Here is a 7,302-nt window from a genome sequence, read left to right on the forward strand (position 1 = left end):
AGAATGAAGTGGGAGGAAGATGAGGGACACAGAGAAGCAGAGAGGGGCAGAGGCAGCATGGCGGTGAACAGTGGGACCTACAGTGACTTCAGAGACCCCAGGGACCAGGTGCCCCAACTTCCAGTCCAGGACCAGGGAGCCCTCAAAACCCTCCAGTGGCCAAAGAGCTTAAGAGTGACACATGAGGTGGGATGGCTTTAGGGGCAAGAGGAAGTGGGGAGATGAATCATGAGTGTCAGCCTCTGAAGGACAAGGGACAGGTGTGGCTAAAACTTTGTAGGATTCTGCATCCAAGATCCAGTCTCTAAAGATGTTATGGATCATTCATTTCTTCATTCAATTCCTTCATTTGTTATGTGAGACCTCCTGAATGCGTGTCTCTCACTGTACTTGTGCTGTGTAGGGTGTGAATGGGGAAGGAAAACAAAGTCTTCTCTTTTATCCTGTCATGCCAGTGACATGGACACTTTGGGAAACACAGGATTTCAGGTTCAGTGATAGGGGTTAAGATCTGAGGGGGTGGCCTAGACATTTTTTGCACTGACTCTGATGGTTGAGGCAGGTGATTTAGTTCTGGAGTACAGACTAATCAGCTGAGCATTTGCTCTCACTCCTCTGAGGTTTGGATGCCTAAGAAGAGAGGATTTCAGCCAATTAATGACTACAGGGTCCTTGGAACTGAATAAGCCCTCAATTCTGGTGGAAGAGAGGATGGGCCTGTGACTAGAGACAGACCTCATGGGACCCTGATCTGCCTTTTGCATTTGTGTGACTCTGGTTCAGTGACTGTGCCTTCCTGTGCCCCAATTTTCTCTCAGTCAAATAAGCTAAATGACAAATGGACTGGGGCTTTTCATGCTATCTGTGAATAAACTGTAAATTATTCACAGTCACCTGACCTAATGCTTGGCACAGTGGAGGTGTTCACACAAACAGCATTTATTATTATTCACTTCCATGAGAGAACACCTTTAGGTCAGATCCCTGTGGAGAAGCTGCTGCCAGGTAAATTTTCTCTCTTCTCTTTCTGCTTCTGGGGACATTAGACTTCCTAGGGTGTGTCCTAAGCCTCGCAAGGCAGTTGGCCAATGGCCTACAAAGCTTGTCTTTCTGTCCTCTCCACTCTGAGTCTCAGGTGAAGAAAGTTCTGTCCTTGCCCAGATGAGGCTCTGAGGGCTGAGCCGTAGCAGTGAGCAGCTCCAGGAGACACAGTCCTCAGACAGCTGGTGAATCCTTGGTCCCAGTAAGCCCTGCCAAAACCCAGCCCTGGCACAGGCTCCTCAGCTTTATCTGGAGTAAGGATTTAGGGACAGGGGTCTGGGGTTGAGGCTTCTTGGGCTGAGTTTCTCTGAGAGTATCTCAGGGGTCCTCTTAGGCAAAGCCCTACTCAGTTCTCCAGGGTCTTTCTCAGGGTCAAGTTTATGAAGAGGACATGAGGTGCTTGGCTGAGACTGATCTCCTCCTGCTGAGCACCCCCCATCAGACTGTCCTTCCTGTGCAGCAAGTGTCTGCAGGGTCTGGAGGCAGGAAAGGAATTCTGATCTGCTGAAGTTTGTCTCTTCTGTGTGTGTCCTGCACTAAATGCCGAAACCCCAACCTGGGACATAACGCAGAGTGGGACACAGGCACAGTCTAGGCCTGACAATCCTGTGTGTGCAAAGTAGAAGTGACCCCCACCTCCCAACACCCAGGGATCATGTGGAATCACTCACGGTATAAGGTGAAATGTCCAGTTACTCCTTCAGTCCTATCACCTCGCTTTATGATTTCTACGGTGTAGGATCCTGCGTCCTTCTGGGTGACACTCTGGATCAGCAGGGAAGCATTGGAATATACTGTTTCTCGTCCACTGTATGCAGGCCCAAATATAACTCTTTCAGTGTCTATTGTATATGCTGAATGTAATGGTGGAGGTCCATTATTTGCCCTTTGTACCAGAAGTAGGCAGCAGGATTCTGGGGCAAATTGTGGATAAGTAGAAGAACATCCTTCCGTTCAGAAACTTTGGTTGGCTGAGCTTCAATCGTGACTTGGGCAGTGGTGGGTGGGTTCCAGAAGATTCAAAGTGATGCTAGGAGGTGGAGAGAGTGTCAGTCAGTATTGAGACCTATGTATTGGCGTGAAAAAATGGGGCCCTGGGTCCTGAGATGACCTCTTCAATCATCAGCCTTGAAGACACACACACACACACCCCTTTTTTGTGTGTTTGTGATTGTGTGTTTGTGTCCTGCTGTCCTACTGGGTCAAGGTCAGCAGCATGACCCCCATTCCTTCAACACTTCTGACCTCGGCATTTTTCTGTTTGGAATCCTCTTCCCCAGAGGTCTGCACAGCTTCCTCCAAAATGCCCTCAGGTCCTGCTCACATCAGGGCATCCTTAGACTTCTATCCGGACACCTCCTTCAGGGACCCTGGGTCTTCCCTTTCTAACCTTTCCCTGCTCTGCTCCCTCCGGAGCTCTTGTCAACACCTGACCTCACATTCCAGATCTCTTTGCATGTCTGTCTTCCTCCCCATGAGAGCATGAGCTCCATGAGGACAGGGACTTTTGTGATCTTGTTTGTACCCCAGTGCCTGGGACAGGCTTCAGACTCCTGTAGATGTGAGAGTTCCCAGGACCCTCCATGCCCGGGGGGGGGGGTGGGGGGGTATTTTTTTTCTTTACCCAATGGTTGAGGTTTTTTGCTGATGACAGTGTTTCATGCCCTGCTTATATTTTCATTTGAAGTGTCATTTGATAATAGTTTTTATTATCATATTTCAAAATGTAGTGGCCAGTGATGTTTAACCAGGAAAACAGAACACTTGAGATTTTCCTGCCTCTTACCACTTCCAGTTCAATGTGATTTTCCTGTTTTGACCCCTATTCCTCTCTGGTATATTTTCCCCTATCCAGGCTCCAACAGAGCCTTCTTTCCTGTACTTTTTTTTTTTTTTTTTTTTTTTGAGACGGAGTCTCTTACTGTTGGCTAGGTTGGTGTGCAGCGGACAGTCTCCGCTCACTGTAACCTCTGCCTCCTGGGTTCATGCAATTCTCCTGCCTCAGCCTCTTGAGTAGCTAGGATTACAGGAGCACACCACCACACCTAGTTAATTTTTTGTATTTCTAGTGGAGACGGGGCTTCCCTGTGTTGAGCAGACTGGTCTTGAACTCCTGACCTGATGATCCACCCACCTCAGCCTCCCAAAGTGCTGACTTTTACTTTTAAGGACCCCGTTCTCTCTAGGAAACCCCATCCAATCATTCTACTTCCTCCTCCTGTCCTCTCACAGGAAGTTATCTCCTCACCTGTGAGCAGTAGCTCCTTCCAGGTGATGTGTAGTGTATAGGGTGGGGCTGAGAGGGGCCCCATGGCCTGTGCTGCCTGTGTGTTCTCCTCTGTGGAGATGAGCCTGGGATCCAGAAACTTTCTGAGCACGGCTGTCAGCTGTGCTGTCCTTCCACCTTCTGTGCTGAGCCTCTTCCCGAGGGAGGAGCACTTCTCGGGCTCATGGGTGGGGTCTGTGCCCAGGACACCTCTCTGTCCCCTCCCCTCTCAGTCCTGCCTCCTTGTCCCTCCTTCTCTTTTTCTTTTGTCTGTGTGTCAGGTCCCTGGGAATTGTGGAGGCCTCTGCCTCTTTCCAGCAGTGATTCTGTCACCAAATCTCAATGCACACTATGTGTAGAAACACAAACACAAAAGAGACACAAACAGACACACACAGTCACACACATACCCTGTAGGTTGGGCAAGCACGGTCCTGGGCCTCAGCCTCCTGCTGTCCCCATGGCTCTGGATCAGGGTGCACATCTGCACCCTTTGCCCACTTTCATCCCCATCTGGCTCTCCCCTTCAGTGCAGGAAGCTGGAGCTGCACCAGGTCCCTGTCACAGGGATACCCCATAATGCTGTGGGTGAGCTGTGTGTTGCCTGGTGTGAGGGACCCTTCGTTTCTCTAATTGTGTCTAGCTTGGCTGCAGCTTCCAAGGATGGACATTCAGGACCTGGGTGTCCCAGAGGAAACTGTCCTTCCTGGAGGTGTGCAGGGTGAATCTCTCATGTCTCTTGGGAGGAGAGGCCTGTGCTGGTTGCTCAGTGGGGGCTGTGAGTCCCATGGTCAAAGGGACAGTTCTCAGTCACGCTATTGTTCCCTGGGGACTGGTGGCTGAGCTGGGGCTCAGGGTTTCTCATTTCTTCCTGACCATGCTTGGTGTCCTCTTTTCTCTGCACATCGGATTGTACTGTAGTCACCACAGTACACTTCCCCATGGTGGTGCAGGAGGAAGTGGGGCGTTACCCAGGAACCCCGTGGAACATGGCTCATGGAGACTCAGGAAGGAGAGCCTGGGACAGAGCAGGGTTCAGAGCTAGAGAGATTCATCCCGACTTACTGCGTGGCTGTGATGGGCGCAGCCCTCCATGTGCTGACATACCCAGGAGTCTGTCCTGAGGGTTTTGACCTGGCCAAGCTGCTCTCTGTAGAGAAGGAACAGGCAGTCGCCAGAGATCCTGTTTGGAGGGACGTTGCTCACCCCTGAGAAGGCAGGTGGGAGTGAGTTGTGTTCTGGGAGCAAAGAGCAATAATACCCCCTTCTCCCGGCAGGGACACAGGAGAGGTCTGTCTTCCCAAGGGACTGAAGGGGGTAGGTGGCCACATCCTGGATGGTGCCTGTATGTGACCATCACACGTGCTCTGAGCCCCATGGGGTGCAGCGGGCAGGCAGGTCAGGGTGTCTGACTGATTCTCGGGGAGGCTGTGGGCCCTCAGGCAGCCGCTGTTCTGTGTCAGCGCTAGCCTTGGCCTGGGATGCCTCTGAAAACAGGACAGATGGAGCAGGGGCAGGCATTTAGGGAGCAGTGACAGAAAGAGTTGATGAGGATGGAGGGAGGTCATCAGGGGAAAGCGGGCAGTGTGGTGTGGCCTGCACCATCGCTGCCCTGGGAGATGTCTTTTTAGCTGACCCCAGGGAAGGAGCAGGTGTGTGAGGCAGGAGCTGCCTGCAGAGGGAGTGGTATTAGGTTGGCGGCCGCCATGTCAGGGAGGAGCTGACAGAGTCCGTGTGGGGAGCATGGAGGACGTTGAGGACTTGGGCCGAGGTGACCTTGGTGAGGGTGGACCCTGCTTGGCTATGGGTTCTGCTGAGGGAGGTCTGCATCCCCTGGGAAAGCTTCAGGCTGGAAGGACTCTGCTGCCCTCTGGTGGACTGGAAGAGAAGTGTGGGTGACCAAAGTCCTGGGCCAGGCTGCGTGTTTTATTCCACAAGGATCTGCACATTTCACGCGAGGTCACACATATGTTATGTTACAGCTCCATCACCTTCCAGCCCCGTGAGTTCCAGTCTCTGTGGCTCCACGTTCACTGTTCTCCCTCTTTCACAATCAGATATTCCGAATGCAGATTTTTGTCGCCTTCTGTGACTGTATGTTTGCGTGCAGTAGGCGGCACTGTGAATACCCTGGTGGCAGTGATGTCTGGGGCTGAGCACTGCACATGGACTTGGGAGCAGAAAATGGAGCAGCAGGGCGGGAGGATCAATGCCGGGGAAGCAGGGACAAGTCACTTTCATTTTCTCACTCCCAGGGACCAGAACCCAGCACTCTGACTCCAGGACGCAGTACCACACCTTGCTGGTGTCCTGGGATGTCATGAGTGCTCATAGTGTCATGGTACCTTGGCATTCATTTTTTGTGGTGTAAATTTATTTGCCTACCATCAGAGGCAGGCCTTGCTTACCATGGCTGTTTTCAATACTGTATCTGGTTCAAGTGGCTCCAGTTGGTGGCCAGAGATAAGATCTTAGAGGCATCTTTCCTGCTTGGTGTACTGGGCTACTCTCTCTCTATCTGCTTTCTTTAAACTGGTAATTCTGACATTTGCCCTAACATTTAAATTGACCACTTGTCAGTCACAGCATTATCTCCTGGTCCCAGTGTTTGCTGCTTGCTTTAAACAAATTCAAAAAATTTTTTGCAATCTACTCATCTGACAAAGGGCTAATATCCAGAATCTACAAAGAACTCAAACAAATATACAAGAAAAAAACAAACAACCCCATCAAAAAGTGGGCAAAGGATATGAACAGACATTTCTCAAAAGAAGACATTCATACAGCCAACAGACACATGAAAAAATGCACATCATCACTCGCCATCAGAGAAATGCAAATCAAAACCACAATGAGATACCATCTCACACCAGTTAGAATGGCAATCATTAAAAAATGAGGAAACAACAGTTGATGGAGAGGATGTGGAGAAATAGGAACACTTTTACACTGTTGGTGGGATTGTAAACTAGTTGAACTATTATGGAAAACAGTATGGCAATTCCTCAAGGATCTAGAACTAGATGTACCATATGACCCAGTCATCCCACTACTTGGTATATACCCAAAGGATTATAAATTATTCTATTACAAAGACACATGCACACGTATGTTTATTGCAGGACTATTCACAATAGCAAAGACTTGGAATCAACCCAAATGTCCATCTGTGACAGACTGGATTAAGAAAATGTGGCACATATACACCATGGAATACTATGCAGCCATAAAAAAGGATGAGTTTGCGTCCTTTGTAGGGACATGGATGCAGATGGAAACCATCATTCTTAGCAAACTATCAGAAGAAGAGAAAACCAAACACCGCATGTTCTCACTCATAGGTGGGAACTGAACAATGAGATCACTTGGACTCGGGAAGGGGAACATCACACACTGGGGCCTATCATGGGGAGGGGGGAGGGGGGAGGGATTGCATTGGGGAGTTATACATGATATAAATGATGAATTGATGGGTGCTGACGAGTTGATGGGTGCAGCACACCAACATAGCACAAATATGCATATGTAACAAACCTGCACGTTATGCACATGTACCCTAGAACTTAAAGTATAATAAAAAAAAAAGAAAAAGAAAAAAAAAAAAAAAGCTCTTTGCTTGAAAGCTGTCAGATAATACCTGGACTTACTAAAGCCATTGGGTAATCTGTCTCTTTTCTCCTCTCTTCCTGGGCTCACTGACCTCTGTATCTGTGGTCTCCAGGTATGCCGAGTGCTCCCTAGTGTCTGTAAGTAGTAAAAACACTTACACTTTCACGTTGTGGTTGTATCATTATAGCCTCACATGTCATCCAGGGCCTGACATCGAGGCCATCTATGGGACCTGTGCTGGTTGAAAGCAAGACGAGGAAGGGCAGGTTGAGAAGGAAGTAAGAGGCCAACACCGTGGAACGTGGCAAGTGAGGCTGTCATTGTTCAAAGCAACACTCCCTGGATGAATTTTATGAGTTTTTCTGGATTTGGCATCTTTTCCCTGT

General features: G+C 49.5%; 1 pseudogene; it reads right to left on the minus strand.

The window, feature by feature from the left end:
• Positions 1 to 1,704: 1,704 nt before the first annotated feature.
• Positions 1,705 to 3,353, minus strand: LOC115900727 (annotated as a pseudogene).
• Positions 3,354 to 7,302: the final 3,949 nt, after the last annotated feature.

This window comes from Rhinopithecus roxellana, chromosome 12 (assembly GCF_007565055.1).
Source record: "Rhinopithecus roxellana isolate Shanxi Qingling chromosome 12, ASM756505v1, whole genome shotgun sequence".
In the NCBI taxonomy this organism is placed as follows: domain Eukaryota; kingdom Metazoa; phylum Chordata; class Mammalia; order Primates; family Cercopithecidae; genus Rhinopithecus; species Rhinopithecus roxellana.